We start from the raw sequence: 27,650 nt of genomic DNA, 5'->3' as shown, positions 1-27,650 counted from the left end.
GAAGTTATTTACACTTTTAATTAACTTAGGCACAGGCTTGATTCCAAGTATAACTGCAACTGTAATCAAGTTAGCAAATTTCTAGAGGGTTGTGTGCTACGGTAACAGAAATGTATGCCAAGCCACCTGCGTGCATTGTATTATAAACATGATGCAACTGTGTCCCATGGTTCTTTAGACAGACAGGAATGCTTCAGCTCTTCTGGGTATTGCAGTAATTCTGAAAATGAATGGAAAACAACTAATTTGAAGATCTGTTGTAAGAATGATGTTTCTCCCCACCAGCAGCACTGTCAGACATTCCCATCTTATTGTCCACAAATAATTGCAGTTTGTTAGACAGTACATCCATTGATTTGTCTTGAGCACAATGAATTTTTAGAATGCAACCCTATATAATCGAAGGATAACAACAATTTAGAACATTGCGCTGTTGAAGGCTTTAATGGCCACATTCACTGGGTTGTTGTGAGAAGAGAATGCTTCTGGAACATGGCCATGTAGTAGGCTTGAGCGATCCATGAAAAAATTGATTCTAAACTCGTTTCAAAAGCAGGGGGGGCCAGCGTTTCGTTTCTGATGTCATTTCCGAATTTTGCCCCCCCCAAAAAAAATTCGAAATTAACGAAAATTCGTTATTTTCTAAATTAATTCGTTAATGGCGGACGCGCATGCGCAATTCCCAAAAACAGCACAGAGGGAGAGGAATTTACAGGACTCTCCCACCCTCATTTTTTGAGTGATCTTCTTCAAACTTGGTACAGTGGTAGAACACATTTAACACTGATAGCTCACCAAAATTTGGAACGTTTCCCTTATCCTCTGATTTTTGGCGAATTTTCATAGCTTTTATAATAAACCATTTTTTAATAATTGCAGAAATCTGTTCCTGGTTTGAAAGTCTTATTTCCTGTTAAATTGGGTTGTCTTTACTGTGAAAGTCATTGTTCTACTTCAGAAACTTTGTTTTTGTGGCTGAAACTTTGTTAAATTGGTGTGTGTGTGATATATACTGTGTATATATATATATATAGTCCCTGCATATGTGTGTGTGTGTGTGTGTGTGTGTGTGTATAGGTAAAGGTAAAGGTATCCCTTGACGTTAAGTTCAGTCATGTCTGACTCTGGGGGTTGGTGCTCATCTCCATTTCTAAGCCCAAGAGCCAGTGTTGTCCATAGACACCTCCAAGGTCATGTGGCTGGCATGACTACATGGAGTGCCATTACCTTCCTGCCAGAGCGGTACCTATTGATCTACTCACATTGGCATGTTTTCAAGCTGCTAGGTTGGCAGAAGCTGGAGCTAACAGCGGGCACTCACTCTGCTCCCGGGATTTGAACCTGGGACCTTTCGGTCTGCAAGTTCAGCAGCTCAGTGCTTTAACACACTTCGCCATTGGGGCTCATGTATATATAATATACATACACATACACACAATGTGGAGAATATGTGGAAAGGTAGATAGATAAGTTGGGAGCCACAGCGAAGGCACCTTCCTGGGAGCAAGGTCTAATAATAATAATAATAATAATAATAATAATAATAATAATAATAATAATAATAAATCCCTTACAATATCCAAGATGGCTCACTGCTACAGAATCTTGGGAGGTTTAGTTTGGTATGGTACCATTATTGGCAGAGAAAGCTAAGCTGTAGGAGTTGAAATCCAATCATTTATCCTCCCTATAGAATCAATTTTATATGCATTTTTAGCTACAGAAAAGCTAAAATCAGGACAGTAAAAGAACAACACCCAGAAAATGGGAATTCCAGACAGGAAACAATCAGGGCCAGCTAATACCTCCCAACAAAGGATTCCCCCAGGTAGGAAGCAGCCAGGCTTTGAAGCTGCAAGGCTATTCAATGCTAATCAAGGTGACCAATTGCAACATTCACACTTGCCTCCCACAGACAAGAGTTCTTTCTCCCACCCTGGACCTTCCACAGATATATAAACCCCACTTGCCTAGCTTCGCACAGACGTCAAAACCTCTGAGTATGTCTGCCACAGATGTGGGTGAAACGTCAGGAGAGAATGCTTCTGGCACATGGCCATAGAGCCCGGAATACATACCACAACAGTGTGATCCCAGCCATGAAAGCTTGCGACAACACAACCACAGTATCCATTCAAGTTCATGTAGCGTCGTATGGAGACCTGTATTGGGGGGAGGGAGGGTGCGAATCTGGGCCCCTGGGAGTCGTAGTCCTCCCTCCCTCCCCGGGAGCAGCCGAGGACGGGCCTGGCCCACACCCCCTCGCATCCCGGGCCTCTTCCTCCTCACCGCCGGGCCCCTCTCTGTCTCTCTCGGTCTCTCCATTCCCGGCTCCATCCGCCGCCTTCTCGCCTCACAGAGAGACACCAGGCCTGAGCTGAGGCGAGGCGGCGGCGGCCATTTCCCCCCTCCGTCTTCCTTCTCCTCCTCGGCCTCCTTCCCCCTCGCCCCCTCCCATTGGCTGAGCCCGTGACGCCCCTTTTGCTGAGGGGCAAAAGGAAAGGGCCTGAATGGTGGGAGTTTGGGTGATTTGCAAAAGCTTTTTTTTCCTAACGAAAAAAACGACGACATAACAAAAAACGGCCTCTCGCGGTTCGAAACCGCGATATCCAGACGTGTGGACAATCAAGGCCGTATATTGCTTCAAAACTAATGAAAGTAATGAATTAATAACGGGTAATGGGGAAATCGAATTATTTGAGCAAGCCTACCATGTAGCCCGGAAAACTCACAACAATTCAATTTAGAACATTTTGTCCTGTCTGATCTTGGAAGCTAAAAGGGTCACCCCTGATTAGTACTTGGATGGGAGACCATCACCAAATACTAGATGCTGTAGGCTGGATTCCAGAGAAACTGCTAAGACCATCCCTGAGTATTCCTTGCCTAAGACTTACTTACTTACTTAGGCGATCCCTCGTCGTTTGAGGACGATAGTCTTCCAACCTTGGTATCTTGGGTGTGTGTTCTTAGGTGGCTGAAGAGACCGATTCTTGACCCGCATATTCTCCCGCAGTGAGGACATCGGTTTCCAGGTGGAAGGCGGTCCCGGTCGGGGTTAGCTTGACGCTCCTTCCTCTTGGCACGTTTCTCCCTTAAGCCCTCCGTTCGTGCCTCTTCAAACTCCGCAGCACTGCTGGTCACAGCTGACCTCCAATTGGAGCGCTCAAGGGCCAGGGCTTCCCAGTTCTCAGTGTCTATGCCACAGTTTTTAAGGTTGGCTTTGAGCCCATCTTTAAATCTCTTTTCCTGCCCACCAACATTCCGTTTCCCATTCTTGAGTTCGAAGTAGAGGAGCTGCTTAGGGAGACGGTGATCGGGCATTCGGACAACGTGGCCAGTCCAGTGGAGTTGATGGTGTAGGAGCATCGCTTCAATGCTGGTGGTCTTTGCTTCCTCAAGCACGCTGACATTTGTCCGCCTGTCTTCCCAAGAGATTTGCAGGATTTTCCTGAGGCAACGCTGATGGAAACGCTCCAGGAGTTTGGTGTGACGTCTGTACACAGTCCACGTTTCGCAGGTGTAGAGCAGGGTTGGGAGGACAATGGCTTTATAAACAAGCACCTTGGTCTCTCTACGGATGTCCCGGTCATCAAACACTCTCTGCTTCATACGGAAAAATGCTGCACTCGCAGAGCTCAGGCGGTGTTGTATTTCAGTGTCGATGTTGACTTTTGTGGAGAGGTGGCTGCCAAGGTAGCGGAAATGGTCAACATTTTCTAATGTTACACCGTTAAGCTGTATTCCTGGCTTTGCAGAGGGATTCGCTGGTGCCTGTTGAAAGAGCACTTTGGTTTTCTCGATGTTCAGTGAGAGGCCGAGCTTCTCGTATGCTTCTGCGAAGGTGTTTAGAGTGGCTTCTGAATGCGCACAGACTACGTTGTCATCGGCATATTGGAGTTCTATAACAGATGTTGTGGTGACCTTGGTTTTGGCTCTCAGTCTGCTGAGGTTAAATAGCTTGCCATCTGTCCGATAGATGATTTCCACTCTGGTGGGAAGTTTCCCATCAACAAGGTGAAGTATCATAGCGATGAAGATGGAAAATAAGATGGGGGCAATAACACATCCCTGCTTGACACCTGATTCCACCTTAAATGGGTCACTTTGGGAGCCATTGCTGTCCAAGACTGTTGCCATCATGTCATCATGGAGGAGCCGCAGGATGCTCACAAATTTGTCAGGGCACCCGATTTTTTGGAGGATGGTCCAGAGAGCGCTGCGGTTCACTGTGTCAAATGCCTTTGCAAGGTCAATGAATGCCATGTACAGAGGTTGGTTTTGTTCCCTGCATTTTTCTTGGAGCTGTCGAGCAGTGAAGATCATGTCCACTGTTCCTCTGGAGGGGCGGAAGCCATTCTGGGAGGGTGTCTTCTGAGACAGGGAGAAGGCGGTTTGCAAGAATTCTTGCAAGGATTTTCCCGGCAGAGGTTAGAAGGGAGATACCACGATAGTTCCCGCAGTCTGTTCTGTCCCCTTTCTTGAAAAGAGTGATGATGGTGGCATCCTTGAAGTCTGCTGGGATTTTCTCGGTCATCCACACCTTTTCAATGAGCGGATGGAGTTGTTGTATCAGCTCAGGTCCACCCTCTTTGAAGATTTCAGCAGGAATCCCATCAGGTCCGCTGGCTTTGTTGTTTTTTTGTTGGCTGATGGCATTGCTGACTTCTTCCAAACTAGGCAGTGCTGCAAGCTCATCCCTGGTTTGTTGTTGCGGGATTTGTGAGAGGGTCTCTTCGGCCACATTGGAGCTGCGATTCAGCAGGTTCTGGTAGTTGTGATGACTCATGGGCCATGTAGTCCCGTTCCTAACGCTGTTGTGACAGATGAAGAGGAAAACTTGGGTTTTCCACCATTTCAGCCAGAATTGTAACTTTCCCAGCCTGAATTGGAGCCCTTGCACCTGCAAGAGGTTTGTCTTCCAGAAATCTGCCAAACAAGCCCTGAGTCAGAATCTCCCCCATTTTCTCGCCGTAGTTATTATCAACAACAAAAAGGAGTTCAACAGGCTAATCGCAGAAGCCTGAGAATCGCAGCCAGGCATTCAGCTGATTAAGACTGCTTCCATGAGAAATTCTAGGGAGTCATGCATCTGGACACAGAGATTGACTTTCGGTTCTGGTTCCCCAGAGAAGTGTTCTTTGGTGGGAAAACGAGACCCTATTTAGGTTCCTTGCCCCGAAGGAATCTTGCGGAGTCAATTCGTCAGCAACTGGAGTAGGTTGTGTGTGGACAGCGCTACTCCCGTTTCCAAGCCTTCGTTCCTGTTTCCAAGCCTTCGTTCCCGTTTCCAAGCCTTCGTTCACGTTTCCAGCCTTGTCTTGCTTCACGAACCTTGCCTTGCTTTTCAGGACCTTGCCAAGTATTTACCACGGATCTTGTCCCTGTTCCTCGTACCTTGTTGCCTTGTATCAAGCCTTGTGTTCCAAGAATCAAGTTTACTTCCTAGCTTTACATCAAGTTCCTTGGACTAAGAACCTTGTCATCTCCCCTCACTTTGCCTGGCAAAGTGGGTGTTTCGGTTATTGGATTACAACTTTGGACCTTAATATTTCATATTGGACATTGTTTCTTTGGACTAATTTTGACCTTTCCTGAAAGGTCTACTTCTGAACTATTCCCTACATTTGCTTTTATTAACTTTATATATTTCCTTAATAAAGATATTAGATAGATTCTGGCCTCTGTGTTTGGTTATTGGTGCCCTGCAGCCTGGGTCGTGACAGTAGTGCTCTTTCCAACGTAGTGCAATTGATGTTTTGTCCTTCAGAATTTTGGTTCCATCTGATGAGCGTAGGGGCTGTATGCCATGGTTTCTTGGTCCATAAATTATCTTTGTGGCTTTGAAAAATCCCTGAGCGTCATGGGTATCTTCAAGGTGTTGGATTTCTTCAGCCTTCTTTGTCCACCAGATGTTCTTGAATTCTCTGGTCCTTCTTTGGACCTCAGCTTTTGCACTGGCATAGATCTTTTTCTTGGCAGCACAGTTGGTGTCTCTCTGCCATGTTTGGAAGGCTTTCCTTTTGTTATCAATCAGCTGTTGGATCTCTTTGTCATTATCATCAAACCAGTCTTGATGTTTCTTAGTTAGGTATCCAATGTTTTCTTCGCAGGCTGTGATGATGGAGGTCTTCAGTTTATCCAATGTTCCTCAACATTTTCGGGGTGTTCTGTGGGTAGATGATCATTGAGTGTTGTTTGGAGAAGGGCTCGTTTGGAGGGCTCCTGAAGGGCTTGGGTGTTCATTTTGCGCCTTGTTTTTCTTCCTTGGAGTCTGCGTTTGGGGACGATCTTGATAGTCATCGTGGATCGGATTAACCTGTGGTCTGTCCAGCAGTCATCAGTACCTGTCATGGCTCTTGTGAGAAGCACATCGCGGCGGTCTCTGGCACGTGTGATAACATAGTCCAAGAGGTGCCAATGCTTTGACCGAGGGTGCTTCCATGATGTCTTGAGCTTGTTTTTCTGGCGGAAGTGTGTGTTGGTGATGACAAGGTTGTGCTCTCCGCATTTGGTGAGAAGCAAGATGCCATTTGAGTTGCTGTTTCCGATCCCGTCTTTTCCTATGATCCCTAGCCACAGGTCAGAGTCCTTTCCGACTCTTGCATTAAAGTCCCCCAGGAGGATGATTTTGTCCTCCTTAGGTATCTCCGATAGGATGGTGTCCAGCTGACAGTAAACTTTTTCCTTGATGTCTTCATCAGCATCTAGAGTTGGTGCATAGGCGCATATGACGGTTGCCTGTTGGTTTTTGGCAAGGTTAATTCGGAGGGTTGAAAGTCGTTCATTGATGCCAGTGGGTGCTTCAGTCAGGTGCTTCACCAGGTCGTTTCTGATCGCAAAGCCAACTCCGTGTATTCTTCGCTCTTCTTCAGGCAGTCCCTTCCAGAAGAAGGTGTAGCCTCCCTTTTCTTCCTTCAGCTGTCCCTCTCCTGCTCTCCGGGTCTCCTGAAGGGCTGGTATGTCGATCTTAAAGTGTCCCAGCTCCCTTGCAATGATAGCAGTCCTGCGTTCGGGGCGTTCGCTGTCAGTGTTATCTAACAATGTCCGTACGTTCCTTGTTCCAAAGTTCATTTTTCTTTTTTGGCCGCAGAGTGGTGACCCCTCTGGACGCGGCAGTCCAGTCAGGGTAGGAGAGGCAGACTATGTTTAGGGCACCTTTTCTAGCCCCTTCCCCGTGTGGGGTGAGCAGAGCGGATCCTAAAAAGGGCTGCTCAGTCATGGATACAGCTGCCAGACTACTCAACTGCCTCGGTCCTTGAGGTAGAACGACTGAGTACATATCCACCGTCCATGTGCCAGTCTGTGACTAGGGGCTTCCAGATTTCACAGTCCTGCCCCCGTCGCCACTCGCTGATCGCCATGGGACTTTTGTAGGTTTGTTTTTTATTTTTGTTGGAAGACTCCTGTGCTTGATTTTTTTTAATGTGTGGAGATCGGTGCACGGCCGGTCAACACACAGTCTTCACAGAGTGAGGTTCCAGCAGTGGTGTGGTTAACACAACGAAGAGTGGCTTCTCAGTCTGTTGCAGCCTTCTTCCGCCTTCACAGCCATTGTAACATGTACCATGTTATCCTCCGCCTGCTCCGCCGTTGAGGTCTTTGGGTCTTCGGATTGTGCTTGGTCTGGAACCTCCCCTGTGGCCACTCCTGGGAGTGCATCACTCCAGTGGTTGTGCCCACAGGTTCATCAGAACACGCAAGCCCCCTCACCACGGCAAGGTGACAATCCATCGAGCGGGAAAGCCCTATGAAATTAACATGGATGCCATAGCTTGACCAGGAACTTGAAGGCACATATAAAGAGATAGACAGAATGGTTTGGGAACAACTGAATTCCACCCTCAGCACAGCCCCTTTTGATGCGCACACATGTGTGCACACACACTGTAAATTGTGTGCATCCCTATGTGAAAACATCTCCACAGTAGATTTAATGCAGTTTGGTACTGCTTTAACCACTATGGCTCAATGCAATGGAATCTTGGGACTTGTATTTTAGGAAGGCACCAGTGCTCTTTGGCACAGAAGACTGAAGATTCCATAGCATTGAGCCATAGCTTTTAAAGTGGTATCAAACTGCATTAATTCTATAGTGGAGATGTACCCACCCTTAAATCCAGTTGTTAGTCCAAACTTGAATATTCCCATTGAACCAAAGGGTCTTGGTAAATCAGCATATGGGATTAACAATTAGATTTAGGTTTCATCAATAATTCTTTACAATGTCAAATATACCAAGATAGATGGAAGAATGATCTGACTCAGAAAAAGGCAACTCTCTATGGAAAGATGTCTAGATATAATGCAGAACATGCCTCTAGGCTTATACGAAGGGTGAGAAGGGGGGCATGGGGACAGTAAGCAAATCTGTGTGGTATTTCATTGCAAAGTTACATAAATGTTGGAAGATCTGGTGGGATGTCCACTGAGGGGGAGAGTTCTGGAAGAGGAACAACTAGAGAGGAGTCATGGCTGAGCAGATGGAACCCAATCACTTAAGTAGGAAATGTATTCTCCAAGTAATATCTGTGATGCTATGGAATGAAAGCTGAGCAAGGACCAAAGCTGACTCTTCCAGTATAAGTAGGATCATTATGTTCCCATGATTTCTGATGGGAGGCACCCAGCCCAAACTCCCATCTAGTAAATGTCCTGGTATATATTCACCAGTCAAGGATGCCAATCTTGTAGGCACTGAACAGGTTAAAACTATGGGTTAATACCTGACAGCCAACAGTGTCAAATTGATCAGCCACAAAATACCAATGATACCATAATTATCCTGGCTTAATAAACTGGTTTCGTTTGAGTTCATAAGATTATTTCTTCTGGAGCAACAAAAATAGAACTATGCACCACTTTCTGCATGGCAGTCATCCAACTATTTGTCTGTTTTATCACCTTTCCTTTAGTGCGCCAAGAAAGACAACTGTTGCATTGGCAGACGTCTGGTGCCAACTCAGGTTATGAGGAAAGCATTCTTGGCCCCAACACCATTTCTGAGCGAATGGTGTTTTTAAAGGGACCAAAGAGCCCAAAGATCTATCTACAATGCAGTTCTGTGCACATTCACATGGGAAGAAGCCCAACTGAAGTTAGTTGAGTTTTCTTTTTAATAAGCATACAGAGGCTTAATCATTCTTGAAGCTTCAGTTTTAGCTTTTTCTGGAAAATACTACAAAGAAGCAGAAAGATTCAAAGAAATAAAATGGACAAGATTAGCATTATTAGAATAACTCTGCTATATGCAAAAGTTTAGAATTAAGCTAACAGCTGATCAAATTCATGAGCTGAGGGATCAGAGCTTGAAAAAGTTACTTATTTCAATTGCAGCTCCCCAAATCCCCAAACCAGTGTGTGCAAATTCGGGAAAAAACAGTTGAAGAGCTTTTGAGTTCTGCTACTTCCAAACTGTTGTAAAACATCACATGATATTACTAGTGATGCTGGTTATTGTTATCCTTCATACTTTTGGTTGGAACATTAAGACAGGACACATATTGTAGGTAATGCCTTCCAAATGTCCCAACACTGGCACTCCTGATTAAACCTCTGCCTTCCCATTTTTTCAGGGTTTTTTTTTTAATCTCAGGCTTTCTCTCTTCCACTTTCCCCTTTGTTCTCAGCTTCTTTCAATTGTTTCAGACTGAACTAAAAGTACAAAGATTGTTTGAACTCCATTACATCAATTGAGGAAGAGGAGAAGGAGAGCAGAATCTTGCCCTTCCCAGTAGGCTTTAGCAAAAGTGAACTGCTGCACTGTTTGTGTATTCTTTATCATTAATTATGTTAATTTTAACCACACTCTCAATCAGTGTTTCTCATCCTGGGGAGGTCACAAGGGTCACCAAAGACCATCAGAAAACACACAGTGCTCTCCAAAGGTAGGTGAACTATGTCCCTCCTAAATCACTATCAATTCCTCCCAAATCCCTCCAGTATTTTCTTTTGGAAATGGTGGTTCTGTGTGGGAAGTTTGGCCCAATTCTATTGTTGATAGGGTTCAAAGGGCTCTTTGATTGTAGGTGAACTATAAATCCCAGCAATTACAACTCCCAAAGGTCAAGGTCTATTTTCCTTAACCTCCACCAGTGTTCCCATTTGGGCATATTGAGTATTCATGCCATGTTTGGTCCAAATCCATCATTGTTTGAGTCCACACAGTGCTCTGTGGATGTAGATGAACTACAACTCCAAAACTCAAAGTCAATGCCCACCTAACCCTTCCAGTGTTTTCTGTTGGCCATGGGAATTGTGTGTGCCAGGTTTGGTTCAATTCCATCACTGGTGGCATTCAGAATGCTCTTTAATTGTAGGTTAACTATAAATCCCAGCAACTACAACTCTCAAATGACAAAATCAATCCCCCTCACAACCCCACTAGTATTCAAATTTGGGTGTATTGGGTATTTGTGCCAAATTTAGTCCAGTGAATGAAAATAAATCCTGCATATCAGATATTTATTTATATTACGATTCATAACAATAGCAAAATTACAGTTATGAAGTAGCAATGAAAACAATTTTATGATTGGGGGACACCACAACATGAGGAACTGTATTAGGGGGTTGCGGCATTAGGAAGCTTGAGAACCACTGCTCTAGATGTTGTTTGTCAATGTGTGTCATTGTTTTCATCTGTGAAATGATGGATGATATACTTGATGAGACTATATAGTCATCCCTCTGTATTTACTGGGATTAGGGGCACAGAACTCCCATGAAAGTGAAACACAGCAAATAAAAATTGCAAAATTTTATTTGGAAGAACATCTCTCTAGGAATTTTGAGGTCTCCCAGCATGATTTTACGGTCAACACTAAATCACACTGGAACACCTAGAGATTTCCAAAGATGTCTTCTCTCTATAAATCTCAAAGTTCTTTCCCATGAGTGGAGGAAGTTGACCACAGATATTTGTAGACAGAACATATTTAACCATCATTCACAAAACTGCAAATGTTGAGGGTTGACTGTAGACTGCTTAGCTCCATCACAGAGCATGGGTTCTATGCCTTCAGTATCAGGATGTTTGATGATGATGGTTGAATACCAAAGACGTGGTTGCTAGGGAAATGCCTGACTGAGATTTGTGTTCACAATCACTTTAATATTTGCTGGCAGAGTTCTTTGTAAGAGGCATGTATCAAAACTGAATGGTAACTTCCTAAGCAGGCCACAGATGGAATTAATACCATCTGGCTTATCACATCAGTCTCAAATAAGCAACAGATCACACATTGACAGTTTGCAAGCAATCAAGAAACTAAATAAAAAAGAACAAAAAGAACACAGGATTAACTTATTGATACACAGGCAATCAACATTTCTGTAAACTAAAACTCAGACACTGGAAATTTTACAAGAAGGAAAGATGCTGAGTTCAGAGGTATTTTTATCCATAAGCCCAGACATGTTAGCTCAATTTTCATCAGCTACTAGGAGTCTGCACCAGATATAACTTTCTCAAAGGCCAAGGGGCATCCCACATAATTGCAAAATGAGTGGGCAGTCCTTTACCTTGACCTATTAGAACAGAAGAAGATTGGGACTGAATGAGATCAAAGACCTCTTGGACAGCATTTTATCCTTACAGGGCCCTATAGGAAAGACATAGCAGAAGGTGGGAAAGTACTACCTTTGATGCCATTTTCAGATCCCACAGGCCTCAGGATTCCTTGCAATCCCAGTGCTATTAGGACCCAAATGGTCCCAAGCCCTTTAGAGAGAATGAGAATGAAACAATTTTACCACATTTTGAACCAACACGAGCCATTGTAGACCTAGAAGAGATAATTAATTAAAGGATATAATATAAATTAATATTTTATTGTGTAATGTTTATTTTAACATGTATCATTTTTAATATGTTATTAGCCACCTCCTGCCATTATTAGGAGAAAGCAGGAAATAATGAACACACTACTACTAACAACAACAACAACAACAATGGTGATGCAAGGGAACTGGAAGTTTACTTCAAATCTTTGAATGAGACCTCTTGTGAGCCTAAGTTGGCCCAACCTCCCCAAAGCATGGCAAAAATGCCGATGTTGAAGAAAGACCCATCTGCCAACCTGGGAGACTTTTTTTATAGCATGAAGAGAGGGCACCATCCTTGACCTCCATCAGTAAAACATCTTGGGCCTCTTCTACACTTCCATATAAATTCCCAATTACCTGCTTTGAACTGAATTATATGGCAGTGTAGACTCATATAATCCAGTTCAAAGTAGATAATGTGGATTATCTGCTTTGATAACCTGGATTGTATGGCAGTGTAGAAGGGGCCTTGGACTGGTCTGGATGACAATTTTTTGTGCTTTCTGCTATAATGGTCACCTGTTATTTGCCTTAGGGATTTGAAATAATTTGAAATGTGCTCTGAAGTTTCTAAAGTTTTTTTTTCCCACAAGGAGTACATATGCTAGTCTGTTTACAAAAACCATATGAATCTAGCTTACACTTCTTTGCAGGCTTTCATTCATTGACATGCACTCCCCCCCCCCCCCAATTACCTATGAATAAGCTCCATAGCAACCCTTTGTCACGAATTCTATATTAATGCAGAATATGGTCTATCAGTCTTCTTTGGCTTTCATTTCACTGCATCCTGTCTATAGAGAGGCTTCAATCTGGAAAATGTACTGAGTTTAACACGTTGTTGTCAAAACATATCTGAACATTCCCTTTAGACTCAACTCCCTGAGTTACTTGATTTGGCCTGAACCAAAATCAATTCATATAGAAAACACCACTTTTTCATGAAGCACTTGGCTCATGTCATGTTTTAGTTTCTAAGCCTTATCAGCCAAAGTTTGTAGTGGAGAAGGGCTCATTGACTTCTGCAACATCTGCATGATTCTGTAACTCTACTTGTAAATAATATCTATATGAAACTATTGTGGAAGGCTACACAGAAATTTGGGGATAAAATATTATTAGTATGCACAAAGCTATTCCTCACATTTCCTTCTTTAAACCTGTTGAAGTTCTATTGAACAGGTTTTTGGGGGCACTTATGAGTTGATTAAGATGCAGTTTAATCCAAACATGTTGGAATTAGCAACTCCATCAGTCATGCCGGCCACATGACCTTGGAAGTGTCTACGGACAACGCCGGCTCTTCGGCTTAGAAATGGAGATGAGCACCAACCCTCAGAGTCAGTCACGACTGGACTTAATGTCAGGGGAAAACCTTTACCTTTACCTTATCATGTATAGACTCAATAACAGCTAGCCTTCATGTCTGCAGTCTTCCTGTTTGTTTGACAACTGCTGTCTTCCTGCCTCAGTCTAACCTTTCTCTTCTCTCTGTCTCCTCTGTTAGACTATGTAATTGATGATGCACATTTGTTGATAAGTATAATAACTTTACTTGCCTGTCAAGAATACTAACTTTTTTTGTTCCTCTGCGGGTGGATATGTGTCTGATTGCTGTTCAGCTTCTGCCTTGTCAGTTTGCTTACTCTGCTAGAGAGATTTACTATTTCTCACATTTTCTGACAAATTTAATGGGGATAGGAGCCTTAAATCAACATGCAAGAAACTTGTTGGCTTGATGATTCTCAGAGTTCCAGTAAACTAACATTTACAAATTCTAGAGTTAGCATACTGTCCTCTATTGTTGGAGGAGAGCACCAGTTTGAATGGAAAAACCTCCTCAAGGACATGTACATATGGAAAACATTAAAAATGGCCAAGGGCAGCCAGGATCCTTGTGACATGTGTTTTATTAACTCTAGAGATACATTCTTGAACTGGGTTAGGGAAAGCTGCTAATCTGGATAGACTGGTGTTGCCAATATTGCATAGGGGATTCTATTACTTCCCCAGCATACCTATATATAAAGTGTTCAGAGCATGTGAAATCATCTGCCTTTATCTACATGGTTACAAGTAGCATGGCTATTAAGGTATGAGTGAATAGTTCAATATGAATAAAAATGAATATTGTGAAGAAACTTCCCATTTTGACAACTGTTTTGATGTGGGTTGAAATCATGTGGAACCCACATAGTGTAATGGGGGCTTCAGCCATAGAGGGCCTCCACCATCTTGCTCCCTGGGGGAGCAAGGAGGGTATATAAAGAGGGGTTGAAACTCTATGGAGAGGGGAATGGTGGTGGGGAAGAGAAGGGATCAAGTTAATTGCTGTAATAACATGTTTCATGGATATGTCTATGTTTGATGTTTTTATAGTTTTAATGGTTTTAATCTATAGTTGTATGTTTTTGATTTAGATATGTGCTATATATATGTGTGTGTGTGTGTGTGTGTGTGTAAGGCATTGAATTTTGCCATTTATTATGTTGTAAACCACTTTGAGTGCCCCCAGGGGTGAGAAAAGTGGTATAGAAATGCAAATAATAATAATAATAATAATAATAATAATAATAATAATAATAATAATAATAATGGTTTGAGTGTTGGTCTATGACTCTGGAGACCAAGGTTTGAATCCCTGCTTAGACATAAAACCAACTGAGTGATCTTGGGCGTGTCTTATGCATGTCAGACCTAGACTTAGGCTCCTTCCACACAGCTGAATGAAATCCCACGTTTTCTGCTTTTAACTGGAGAATATGGCAGTGTGAACTCGATAAACCAGTTCAAAGCAGATATTGTGTGATTTTCTGCCTTGATATTCTGGGTTATATAACTGTGTGGAAGTACTCTCAGAGGCAAAGGGCAAACATCTTCTGAACAAATCTTGCTAAGATAATACTGCAGTGTTACCATATGTCAGAAATGACTTAGTCACACAACAAGAATCAAGTTACCCTCAAGCTGGACTTCAAATTTCATCAGCCCTAGAAAGGGATCCTAAGAGATGTAGTCCAGCAATATCTAGACAGCTGCATGATTCCGTGTCCTATAATAATACAACATTATGTATATAGTTTTACATATTTTATATAATTTATAAAATTAGTAAGTTATTAACATAAAAAGGAAATTCATCAATTAGTGCTGTCTTAAAAGTTCCTAAATAGTGATAGAAGAAATTTCTTGTTGTGACACTGCGACTCTATAATCAATGTACAGCCATATACTCCCACTTGTCAAATGGTGTTGGAGAAGAGCCAAGCTATTATACCTGCATGTCAAAATACAGTAAACTCACTTTGTGTATTTATTGCACAGAAAAAAGGCGTGCCCTGCACCTCAGCTACTTGTGCACCATGCAGAACAGCAAGTGGTAATTAAAACCTATCATATGCCCAAAACTAAAATCCTAAGCAAAATATCCTAAGCAGAACAAAAGACAGATGTTACATATGAACCATTGAATAGAATTCAGAAAGATTATTTCTGTGAACAATTGAATATTTGGGCCATTGTATAAGATAATAGCAATCTCCATATAGCACAATCTTTTGCACAGGGGACGTAACGAACCTTAAGATCCCAGATCCTTATTAATCCTGGAAGTGAGATAGGGTCAGTCCTGGTTAGTAATTGGATGAGAGATAGTCAACAAATGCCACATGCTGTAGGCTTTTTCAGAGAAAGGCACCAGCACTATTCAGAAGAGAAGTTGAAAGCCTTAATGAAACTTCATCTGCCATGATTCTATAACATGGCAGTCAAAGAGGTGACAAACTGCATTAATGTATATGCAGCCTTAGTGTATATGCAGCCTTAGTTACTGACACATCTCAGTGAAATCAGCCATGTGGTCTTTATAGAAGAGCAACCACATTTCCCATTGTGTTCTTATCTGCAATGGCGGTGATTTAAAATAATTCCCCAAAGCAAGGGAAAAGGCCAAAATGACAGCTGCCGTAATGCCCCCCAGTTTGGTGTTTTCTTTTCAAGACTCTTGCTTTTGGTCATAACAAAGGTGGGGAAAAACATTTTTGTCATGGGGATGTTAAATTATGTGGATCAAATAGTTCACTGTATTTCTATTACTTTGGCTCTGTGCCTCTGTCATAAAAAAGTAGCATGTGGTTTACTAGCCCACAGCAAATATCACATCAAGCTAAAGATTAAAGAAAGGGTGTAAGGGATGATAAACCCTGTTGTCATGCAATCCCACACCACTGTCGCTCTTTGGGCAGCCTACACTCTGTAACCTTATCTCCATTGAATTGGCAGCTTTTGGCTTTCTCTCATTGTATAAAATATGAACGTGGAGGTGGGGAATATGTCTAAATTTGAGGAGTGCTAATTTGAGGCAGCTGTACTTTGCCTTTGCATCTGACATATCCATGCATCACATTGAGCAAAGTGTTGGCACAAGAGAGCGAGTACCTGATTCAGACCCCCACACAACTCCCAAACTGGGGTGACCTTAAGCCAGTGACTCACCTAGCTGATCCCAAGCTAACTTCCATCACAAGTAAGATAAAAATGTCAAGATGTCAGTGAAAATGTCAATGTCAGGATGACAGGTCACATATGCTATCCTGGGTGCCATGGAACGGCAGTGAGCTAAAAGGATCATCAAATCTGAACGGTTTTGTTCACTACTTGCTTCCACTGATAAAATATGAAAAATACCTAAACCCACTTCATATAAGGCATACATTTTCTCCAGTTGTTCATAGACACATTTTTTAAAAAATATCAAGAAACACATTCAAGAATAGGTGTGTTGGCTGTGCAGCAAAATTAAATAAACTCCAAAATCTTTGAAAGAAGGGCCCTTTTTTTGGGCTAACCAAAATGCATAAAATACATGATGCAAGCTTTTGAAGTTCTATTGGTTTCTTAAATAGGCAGGTCATATTGTTTATTGTATGCTTTTCACTGTGATTGTTAGATTATTGTTGTTAATAACTATTTTTATTTGAGTGGGTTTTATTTTTAAATGGAATGTATGGGATCTTGTAAAACCATACTGGATTTTCCTGCCAGCTGCCTCTGGATTTTCTTAAAAGCAAAGAGGCAGACTACAAATGTGGCATTGAAATAAATAGATATGCACATGTGGAGTGCTCATTTAGAAGCATCTGTTGGGGTATACTGTGGCATGCTTTGGCTCAAGTGAAGCATTGTGCATACATTTATTATAACGTTATATACTTACAAGCCAACCAAGAAAGGGAGAATAGATGTTCCTAAGACACAAAACATTTTTGAAGTAAAACTTGATTTTAAATAAATAAATGCCACTTTAAAAAATAATTTCAATCTTAAGCAACAGACTCTCAGTTTGCTGGAACACAATAACTGGAATTCTCAAGCAACCTGCTAAAACAGCAAAGAAATAATATTTAAAATTAAAATTAAAATACATGTATAATACAGTAAAACTGTGTTGCGTTGTTAGGTTTGTCTTTATTTGTCTGAATTTACTATTACTATTTTTCAATATTATTATTATCAAATCAATTTACAGTTTATCGTATGTTATAGTCAGGGCTCTTGTATTAGTTAGGCCTATTTTTAATAACAACTCTCAAGAAACCAGAAAATTCATTTATTCACCATCTACCAATCTCTTTGTGTGCTGATTAACTTAGAGTCTACATAACATTTAAAGCAAATAGATCAATACATAAAACAAACAAACAAACAAACAAAAATGTTTAGATATTTAAACATATCGTAGCTAGCAAAGCCTCTGAAAAGGAAGCTCCTAGCCATATTCTTTCCATATTATTTCTGGTTCTGGTACCCAGTTATCTGTTAAAGAAACCATAGCCAGGAATACACAGACTTAATTAATGGAGGTATGTATATAAAATATAGACAAATGCATACCTCGTGTAATATTGTCCTAGCACTGTGCTCTTCCACATCGCATTCAGTGTTTGAAATTGGTATTTTAAGCATTTCAAAAAGGAATTCTATGGTTCTTTTTTGGGTGGGGGGGGGGAAGCAGGGGGAATCATCTTCTCACCATAGCGTTTTGTATTGTTCCATTTATAAGGAAAACTGATAATATGCTCACCCCCTTCACATGCAATGTCTGCACTCTGAGCTATCAAATGGACAAGTGTACTACTTACACATTCCACATTCCACACTCCTCTTATTCTCCTTCTTCTCCTTCTTCTTCAAGGAAAGTTTGCCAGAAGTCTGAAATCTAGGTCTAAAAAGGTTCAGTGAAGTGGTGATATGTTGAAATTGTGCAATTCCTGAAAAATAAATTATTTCAAAAATTACCATAAAGGTTTCATGCAAGAGGATTACTGGTGCGAAAAGTAGCATTGAGGCTCATTTTGATACCACTCTCAAAAACGTCATTAAAATGATCTAACATGAGGGAATCTGACAGTTCCCATCCCATGTGTGAATAAATAAGCACCTTTACACATTTCTGCGTGAATTGGGAGCTCTGAAGACTATTGCTACCTGTCATGTATCATGTTCCACAGTTGATGGTTTGTTTGTTTTTTTCTCGTGTCAGGAGCAACTTGAGTCACTTCTGGAGTGAGAGAATTGGCTGTCTGCAAGGACGTTGCCCAGAGGACGCCTGGATGTTTTGATGTTCTTACCATCCTTGTGGGAGGCTTCTCTCATGTCCCTGCATGGAGCTGGAGGTGATAGAGGGAGATCATCCACACTCTCCCTGGGAGGGATTCGAACCTGGCAGCTTTCAGGTCAGCAACCCAACCTTCAAGTCACTTAGTCCACTACGTCATCTGGGGGCTCCACAGTTGATGGTGGTTGGTCGTGTCAGGTCTAGCAGTTGGTGATGGAAGGGGCTAATGTAAGTCTTAGTTTTAAAAGGGTGAGTAATCTGTAAGTAAAAGTTACAGATGAAAGCAATTAAGGGCGGAGGCATGTAAGAGATAGGTTGCAGATGGGTTTTACTGGTTATAAAGAGCTAGCTTGGAGACTTATATTTGGGTGAAAAGTATTTGTCCTATTTTGGCTGTGGATGCTGCTGGTTTGTAGATTTTTGATATTCTGACCAATCTCCTGAACTTTTGGAACCTTGAATCTCTGGACTGGCTATTGACTATGTTATAGATTCTTGATCCTTGGACTTCAGTCATTGATCTCTTGACATTTGACTACTGGACTGGCCTTTTTTGACTATGGTGTTTTCTCGAACCTGCATTGGCATTTGCTATCAGTCTGTATTTTATATTCTGTGGCTGAGTGCTAACTTTATGTTTTACATTATGAAAACAGTTAGACAGTAAGTGCTGCTTTAATTAAACTCACAACCTTTGAGGATGCCTGCCATAGATGTGGGCGAAACGTCAGAAGAGAATACTTCTAGAACATGGCCATACAGCCCGGAAAACATACAGCAACCCTTTAATTAAACTGTTTGACACAAGCTGGGTGTTTGTTTTGGTTCACCTCGGTCTGCATACTGGCAGAGCCCTGGCATTGGTGACACTATCAGACTCCTGAAACCTCTGTTTCTACACACTCTAAATACATTTTTAGACAAAGTCCTATGGGAAATGGCCAGAAGTAGTTTTGTGTTATATGAGGGGCCCTGTGGGAAGCTGTCTTTAAAATGTTTTTAAAGTGTGTAAAAATGGGTGGGGGGGGGGGGTCCCTGCGTCTGATGAGGTCCTTAGTCTACTTTTGGTGTTTTAACACGTTTTTAACATTTAAAAAATATTTGTATTGTTTGAATTCTTTTGTATTTGCTGATAGTCTCATGAGCTCTTGTGGGCTGGGAGGTAATACAGAAATATATTAAATAAATACATAAATTTAGCTCTTTTGGGGCTGAAAGTTTATTAATTATGCAAATGAATGACTTCACTTCCCCTCCCCCAAACTTAGATTGTTTCAGATGTGGCTACACTAAGAACTCACACTTCATATTGATTTTGTTTGTAGGAGATGCATGGCATGCTTTGAGGCCATCTGAACAAAGCATGTAATACTCCTTCATTAAATGTGTTCATTTAATGGCATCACTAATTTCATGCCAGTTAATTGCGCCACAATCCTTATAGTTTTCCTTTTTCTTTCAAGGAGCGGACACAAAGCCGTAAAATATGCAGTGCCATTTTATATCAGCAAAAGAACTGGAGAGCAATTCCAAATGATTAGGCTTCAGAAAGAAACATAGCTGGGGAAAAATAAAAATATCTCATCCAATTGCCCTCTTTTTCTCTGTGATTCCCTTCACCTTGTTGTTAAACAGCTTTCTAGCTTTCTTTTCTCCCTCTGGGACAGCTTGATTTACAGTGCACCCGGCCTGTAGTTATACAATGAATCATGTATCTGTAACCCTCCAAGCTCTGCACGTATAAGCTTTTTAATATATATCTTTGCCTTCACATAATCAGAGCTTTCAGAATGTGAAAACATGGGGCCCCTTTGTTAAAACTTTCAAATGCACACCATCAACACTAGGAGGTTAAACTTTAAATTGCTTAGCTTTATGCTTTCCATGCTTGGGGGTGGCAAAGCAAAATAAGAGGAACCCAGCCCTTTTTGACTTCCAGAGGAAGCTGCCTGCTCAAGAAATGCAATCAGCACAAATGTAAGGAGTTCCTAAACAATGGGGTTGACAATTGCTAATCAGGAGAAGCAGGCCAATGGGAGGATCTGGTGAACCCATTAGCAAAAGCCTTCAAATATCAAGTATCAAAAGCCTTTTACAGAGATTGTGGGAGCCTTGCGTTTTCCCAACCCACAGAAAAAAAGTTGATAAAATCCAGAAGAAACAATAAAAATATTTGACCAGGAAACAATTCAGTTTCATTATTATACAAAAAGGTAAGGCTACCACAGCCTTCCTATGTCAGGTGGTTTGGCACCACTGTAACTGGTGTTCCACAGCTCAGTGCTGTAGAATCATGCTAGTTGTAGTATTAGAAGGTCTTTCATCTTCTGTGTTAAAGAGTGTTGTTGCCTCATGAAGCTACAACTCCTAGAATCCTATAACATTCAGCCATGGCTGTTGAAGTGGTGTCAAATTGTATTACTCCCACAGTGAAGAGCCAGCCTGTGTTTCCTATTGGTCAGCATATTGTTTGAGCAAATGGAAAAGAGTCTTCTCAGTTTTGACATTCTACTTATGGAATTTCTTCTCTTTGGAGGCCCAATCGGCACCAATAGTGATGTTACTGAGGCACCCTGTTAGGTATTTATATGTTGAATGGACTGAATAAATTGTATGATTGGGGTCTGGTTGGGGCCTATTAAGGTCTCGCAAGAGTGAAGGCACCATCCTGAAAATAGAACCTGGAAAACTGCATTATGGAGAACAAAGGAGTGAAGATTTTTTTTAACTTTGGCATGAAATGTGGTAATGAGAAAGATGCTAATGGGAACTGAGAACGTTGGGTGCAAACATCACATGTTTACATAGTCAAAACAATAGCTAAACAACTTATCTGTGCTGAAATTGATGAGACTCCAGCAAGTATGATCTGAATGACAGATTATCCAAATAACCAAATGATGATAAACAAAAACCCTACATGAGAGAGCCTTTTCCTTTTTGATGGTGTGCCAGATCTTCAGGGATAGAGCATCTGTCCACCCACTTCTCTTCGCCCAGCAGCAGGTCTGAATGGAGAAGGGATGGTGAGTATAGCTGTTGAATGTATGTGAGTGAATGTTGAGTACATGTGATGTTTCCTTTCTGTCTGTGTAACCAATATATAGCTATTATAAAACCAGTACTGGGTCTGTGTCTCTTCTTCTTTCTCTGAAAGTGTCTGATGTATTTTGTCCCACTGAAAATGAATTAAACAACATTTTAAGGTTCAAAAAGAATGCATAACATTTATGCTATTGTAAACTAACTTACCGCCATGTAAAGATAAGTCACAATGGTGCACAATTCCAATATGCACCTTGCTCAGAACCTCTTTTGGTACAGAGCAGTGGTTCTCAACCTGGAGCCCCTAGATGTTTTTGGCCTTCAACTCCCAGAAGTCCTAACAGCTGGTAAACCGGCTGGGATTTCTGGGAATGGTAGGCCAAAAACATCTCTGGACTCCAGGTTGAGAACCACTGGTACAGAGGCAACCCTTCAGCTTAGAGCTATATTTGTCTTATTCTGGTAGATATTGGTTGACATACTCTCATCAATTGGACAATCCATGATTGGAGTGCTTCCTGAGATGAAAAGGGAAGTCTCTTTCTTCAGTAGAGAGGTAGAAGTATGTTGGTTTGCTTGCCTTCTGCACCAAGGAGACACTGAACACAAAAACACCCTTCAACAAAGTTGAGAAAAGAGATCTCATTTCTTCTGCTCTGATAGGAAGAAATGAGACACAGGCCTTTTATGACTCATGAAGACTGATCATGGATGGGTCATGAGAAATGAGACTATGGACTATATAACATGCAATAAAATCAGCATTTCTACAAATTTAAGAAACAGCTTCCTATGAAGCCGATCACATGATGAAAGCTCATACTGTGGGTTCCAGGTATTTCGCTGTTTCTAAAGTGTGTGGTTGTTTGTTTGTTTTTTTACACTTCCTAGGTCAATTGGCAATCAGCTTCTTTTTAAATTGCCCACATAGAGATGTGTAAAAATGTGAAATTTAACGTGTGATGGGAATTCCCTATTGTCCGCTTGTAACGATAATGATGACATCATTCTGGAGGGAGGAGTCAAGATGGGTAGTATAGAATCCTTAATCTTTAGAACTGAGGAGGAAGGAATGGTAATTTATATCTTTTTAAACCATGTAAATTCAATAGTTACCTTTTGAACTGAGAGGTATCTGTACTTATAAATTGTAATATAGAATAACAAAGAATAGAAGAAATCCCATTTAATGATCTTGCATTAAAAAGTACTTCCATGAGTACAAACACAGAGGACTTCTTCAAGTAAAAGAAAACGGGAGGAGACAGTGAGAGGAGAATGTCTCCTGTGTCTTAGGAAGGCAAACAGATAATTTGAAAAAAGGCTGAATGAAGGAAAACATATGATGTCAGTAGGAAAATCATTTGTTTAATTTCCAAAAAGGTCATTGTGAAATTTAAGGGAAAAACAACTATTCCCAATGCTTTACTTATTACGTGAGATGAAATCCCAAGTTACATGTTTGTACAGAGTTGAGAAAAAGATGCTAGGACTGTGATCAGAAAATATAAGGCTGTTAGGTATACTCATTGGTGAAACTGCATTTTCCTCTTCTATAAATTGGAGGAAGTTTGGTATTTCTTATTTTTATAGTCTCCATTCTACAATTCAGCTCAGATTTCCCAGTTTACCCAATCTGATAATCCTTTGTTCAATTTGAGCAAATTTGCTGAATAGTACGTAATGATAAGGGAGTTCATTTATAGGCCAGCAGTGAGGGACCTTTGCTCTACAATTTCCACAGTCCATTACTACTGGTCATAATAGCTGGGACTTCTGGGAGTTTGAAATCCAAACCTATCAAAGTTTCCTCATCATGATTGTCACACATTTAAGGTTTTTGGAGATCCTTAGAGAAAGGTAGGCATGTAAATAAATAAATAGTCAGCAAAATAAGTAACGGCTTTCAGGTAACATCTTAGGTGAAATATTAAATTGGATTTGTAAGGTTTTTATATAAGAGTACTGAGAAACATTTTAAAATAATTAAGAATTAAACCAAAGCTGATGCTGTGTGTTGTAGCATCCTCAATTTATTTATTCCTGTCCTGGAGGCAAAAATAGCACTTAACTGGGAAGGGCTGGAAGATATATAAGTATTGTCTCAGTGCCTTTTGCTTATTGCTGTGTCATCATAAGCATCTGTGCCATACTTCGCTGATCTAGTCTAGAGGCAGGATGAGGCCAAGAACTTGAAGAAAGGTGTCATCTCTTATGAAACATTTCCCTTCAAGTGATGGGGAACTATAAAGGGAGCTGTTTTCCCAACAATGCCAGAAGGCAAAGCTTTCAAGGTATCAAGATGCAGACTGTACGAAGGCGTTGACAGTGATGAATACAGGCTTGTGACGTTGTTTGATCAAAACTTTGAAAAGAAAGTCCAAATCCTGTTTGCTAACTGTGCAGACATTGAAAAGAGGCCATTTAGAATGAGTAATGGCTCTTTTCCATTTTATTTATCAGTCTCTTGCTTTGGCAGCTGAAGCTGGCTTCCCCCTCTCTATTTTTTTAACAAATGTATAAAGATTTGAAAGTGGACTTCTCAAGCACTTTAGCCACAATTTCTTCCATATGATGGATTAGTTAATGTTTTCTATATAGTGGTTCAGCATGGGGCAGCCACCTTGCTTACTGGAAATGATGGCTAGTTAATACCAGAGAGAGGGAAAACTGGAAATGCATTTTGGTATAGTAAAAACGAACACAAAACGTAATGCATTTTGCTAATTAGCTGCTCCTTGCATGTTTTGAGCAATGACTTATCATTACTATTTTCTCCAGTCATAGAGTACTACGTTTTTTGAAAAATTTAAAACTAAATGGTATGTCCAGAGAAACAATTTAAAGCACAGGGGTAGAAAACAAATTGGAAAGGAGGAGGCGAAGTGCAAAAACACATAGAAAAAGAGGAAGAAGCCAGTCCAGACAGCTGGGTTGTACTCATCACTACTTGATGACTGCTTGAAGAAGAGGAAGGAAAGGAGGAGATAATCATGTGGCATCTTGACTGTAAGATGAATAAACTGATTCATCTCAGCATAAGCTTCTGTGAGCAACAGCATGGCTAAGCTCAGCAATGCATGCAGCCTGAAATGACTTGCTTAGCCTTCAAGGTGCTACAAGACTACTATTACTGATCTTTTGTTTATACTGAATCAGATTAATACAGCTATCTCGTTGGAAAATGCTGAATAAGAAAGTCATAAGAAAGGCATTTAGTGGGCTGGGGAATGTGCTTCTTCCAAATTTTGAACTTAAGTTCCTGTTGTTCCCTCATCACTGAATGTACTGATAAGTGCTGATGGGAGCTGCAATTCAGCAATATCTGGAAGGCTATTCATTATTCATATCTTATGAAGGCAACCCAACTATGTCTATTTTACACTATGTCTATGAGAAGTAGCCATACTAGATTTGCTAGCAGAATCTTTGTGGTCATCTTTAGTGTCTTAACTCCCTTGGGATGCCACTCTATTGCTGGCATATAATAAAAACAGAGCAAGGATTAAAACAGCAATACTAATAAAATGTAGTTTTAAAATTCATAGATTAAAATTGACTGGGTAAATCTGTTGGAAAAGATCTTTAATTAATATTCAGGTGTAAATTAACCTCACATATATGTGCTTCTTTGGGTCAGCATGGAGGTTGTTATGCCTTTCCTTCTCCCACAGCAACCATTTTTCTCCCTTCAGGGTTACTTTAGAGTTGTCTTCCTCCCATGGCCATTGCATGCCTCGAGGAGAGGGGGATCAGAGAAGCATATGGCTATGTCCTCATAGTCATACGTGAATGATTAGCTGAGACCTGCACAACATCCCAGTGGATGTTATAATAATTTCACATCTAGTTATGGGGATATAGCCTGACAGTTTTCTAACACCTCCCCCCCAACTCGATCATGCACAGAATAAGAAGTCCAGGAATGGTTAATGGCCAGTTCTAGTATAGTTAAACTACTATTCTGTGCCTTGCAGCTTTTTAACTGTAGTCCATCTGCATGGCTACCAAGGAGTTCATCTATGCCAAGATGTCTTTCTCATTTTACAACAGCTGTTTAAGGGGGCCCAGTAAGATCCTATAGACACCTTTTCCATTACCATTTACTCCAAAGCAATTTATGTACAACATCAACCAACTGAGGCTATACTCCATGCATCTGTGGAAGTGGTGTGCAGTTTAACAAATCTTATTCCAAATAAAACTGGCTACTCCTTAAAACACCACAAGATTGCTCACTAGCTTCAATAGTTTTCTCTATGATCATTATTTTTTAACATTTTTTAGCCCTTTGAGCAGGTTCTACCCTGCAAACCTATGGTTCCAAAGATAGATTCCCATGAAGAAATACAAAGAATCAGAGCTTGTTGATTTCTATAATTGATTCCTTTCAAAATCAGGAAGTTGTTGAAAACATTCTTTTTGGTTTTGTTGTCTAAAGCTGGGACCCCCAAAAGGGTTGAGGTTTAGGAATGACTCAGCTTCAGAAGATGGAAAATACCCCCCCCCCCCCCCAGCACAGACCATTTCCCCGTTTTCTGTCCTAACATACAATGGAGCTTCATTCAAGCCCCAGGCAGACGACAGAGACTGGAATGCAGATAAATTCTGATCTCATGAAGATGTACAGAGATACTTGCAGGAACACTTCAACAAGTGAGAGTCCAAAAATGTCAGGTAAAAACCTTGAACCTCAGTCAGTGGCTGATACCGGGTGAGAAACTCCCTCCTGGTCACACAGAAGATTGGGCAACTTGGAAGGGGCTGAGCAAACTGCGCTCTGGCACCACAAGATGCAGAGTCAACCTTCAGAAATGAGGCTATAAAGTGGAGTCCATGACATGCGAGTGTGAAGAAGAGCAAACCACAGTCCACTTACTGCAATGCAGCCTGAGCCCTGCCACATGCACAGTAGAGGGCTTTCTTACAGCAACACTAGGAGCACTCCAAGTGGCCAAAATTTGTTCAAAGGAAATTTAGAATAATGCCATGTTTTTAACTTTGTGTTTTTTATACATTATAGCTGTATTCCCAATTTGCTTCTGACATGATAAATAAAATGAAGACACAATGCATGTACCCCAAGTAATTTCCAAACCCATCAACCAGGGATTACTATTGTTTATTAATCAAGGAGTCTTTCCCTTCCCAGTCCTGATATCCATGAACAAACATTATTTCTCCTGAAACAATCACTTCCTATGTTAATGAGCTCCCACAGGTGGAAAGGGGCACCACAGATACAGAATACAGACTCACGAATTCTTCTAATGAAAGAATCTATTAAGTTTTCTGACATACTGTATGCCACTCACAAACTGTAAACCTTACAAAATGATTGTACTGTAAAGTAATAAGACTGCAGATCATAATTTGTACCAATCACAGCAATTTCTATTCTTCTCAAATGTCTACAAAATGTACATATCTGTAAATGCACAGCATGTCATACCTGGGAGAATTCCCTTGACATCCTTCTTTGGGCAGTGGAGCAATGAAGTGATCTCTATTGCTGACTCTGCCCTCGAACTCTGCGTGTCTTTGTTGGATCAGTTGGTGCTTTTGGACATCAGTTAGACTTATGGTTTAAGAATACCTAGTTCTTGTAATATGCAGGATAGTGTATGATCCTGACAATCTTAAAAATTCCTTTTTGAAAGGGTGGAAGTTTTAGGCTGAGATCCTTGAGGAAAACCTTATCTTGAACATACACAACTGCACATCCTTCCCCTGCAAAGTAGCTGTCACATCTGAAAGCCTCTGCTTACTATTAAGGGTTGGGGAGTGGAGCCCAGGAACAATGAGGCTGATGTTGGGATGGTGGCCTGTTGTGTCTCACAAACCTATCAGTAATAAGCCTTGGAAGGTTGGTTGCTGAGTTTCTCCTTGCATAAATACTGACAACAGCCTTATTCCCATGTAATCTCAAATTAGATGAGCATCTATAGCCATGAAGATGCTAGCCTTAGTGAATTTATTCAATCAAATCAAATCCTTCCTGAAAATTAGTTGAAAGTGGTTTTATTATATTACTCCAAAAGGGAATTGCCTAAATTTGCTGTGATTATGGAACAATAAGCTTAATGAGCCATTTGTTTGAAGTTTTCTTAAAACTAAAGCATGGCAGCATTTATAAGAAGTGTGAAAAAAAGAGTAGGAGACA

General features: G+C 41.0%; 1 long non-coding RNA gene across 1 annotated transcript; it reads right to left on the bottom strand.

The window, feature by feature from the left end:
• On the bottom strand, positions 1-22,128 carry LOC134297177 (uncharacterized). The gene is made up of 3 exons (XR_010003939.1): positions 21,970-22,128; positions 17,967-18,095; positions 1-220 (listed from the first exon to the last, which is right to left on the bottom strand). It is a non-coding gene; the product is annotated as an uncharacterized LOC134297177 (long non-coding RNA).
• Between the last annotated feature and the right edge of the window lie 5,522 nt (positions 22,129-27,650).

This window comes from Anolis carolinensis, chromosome 2 (assembly GCF_035594765.1).
Source record: "Anolis carolinensis isolate JA03-04 chromosome 2, rAnoCar3.1.pri, whole genome shotgun sequence".
NCBI classification, from domain to species: domain Eukaryota; kingdom Metazoa; phylum Chordata; class Lepidosauria; order Squamata; family Dactyloidae; genus Anolis; species Anolis carolinensis.
The sequence above is the reverse complement of the archived record's forward strand: the minus strand, read 5'-3'. Positions and strand labels throughout refer to the sequence as shown.